Raw genomic sequence first — 1,196 nt, 5'->3', positions numbered from 1 at the left:
AATAGAATAGAATAGAATAGAATAGAATAGAATAGAATAGAATAGAAAATAATTAAAAGAGGAATACATGAATGACATTGTTGCATGACAAATAGTGCAGGAGCTGGGAAGCAGACACTGGGAACATGAAGCATTAGAACACAGTTCCAAGTCAAACACAAGTACTGAGTAGAACTCTTCGTCAGTTTGCCTATGAATGCTTCAGCTGCGAACTTGACACAAACCAGAGCCACCTGGGAGGAGGGAACCTCAACTGAAGAACTGACCAGGACAGATTGAGTTGTGGGCCTTTGTCCTAGATAAGATTTCTAGTGTTGTTATACATCATCATGACCAAAAGCAGCTTGTAGAAGAAAGGATTCATCGCAGCCTACACTCTCAACCTCACTCCGCGACTGCGGGAAATCATGGCAGGAACTCGAGGCAGGCATCCCTTGGAAGAAAGCTGCTCACTGGCTTACTCTCCATAGTTTGCTCAGCTTGACTTCTTATATACATCAAAACCACTTGCATAGGCTTGGCACTACCAAAATGGGCTAGGGACTTCCACATCAATCATTAATAAAAAAAAAAAAAAAAAAAAAAAAATCCCAGACAGACTGAGTTATAAGCCAATCTTACAGACGCATTTTCTCAATTAAGAGTTTCTGTTTCTAAAAGATTCTAGCTTGTTTCAAGTTGACAATGAAAAAAGAAAACTAACCAACATGGCCTGTCTATGAGGCATTTCTTAATTGCTAATTTGCTATTTGATGTAAAGGGATCCATCCCACCATGGGCTGTGCCTTAGGCAAATGGGCCTGGGCTATGTTAAAAAGGTGGCCAACTGATGGGCAGAGTGAAGGGAATTTTATGTAAGAAGTGGGAAATAGTAAGAGCTGGAGGGGACGGGAACTCCACAAGGAGAGCAACAGAACAAGATAATTTGAACACAGGGAACTTCCCAGAAAATCATACTCCAACCAAGGACTATTTGTGTAGATAACCTAGAACCCCTGCACAGATGTAGCCCATGGCAGTTCAGTGTCCAAGTGGGTTACATAGTAATGGGAAGAGGGACTGCCTCTGACATATTCTGATTGGCCTGCTCATTGATCACCTCCCCCTGAGGGGGGAGCAGCCTTACCAGGCCACAGTAGAGGACAATGCAGCCACTTTTGATGAGAACTGATAGACTAAGATCAGAAAGAAGAGGA

This window comes from Psammomys obesus, unplaced genomic scaffold (genome assembly GCF_907164565.1).
Source record: "Psammomys obesus unplaced genomic scaffold, mPsaObe1.curated_primary_1811, whole genome shotgun sequence".
Taxonomy (NCBI): domain Eukaryota; kingdom Metazoa; phylum Chordata; class Mammalia; order Rodentia; family Muridae; genus Psammomys; species Psammomys obesus.
Note: the sequence above shows the minus strand (reverse complement) of the source record.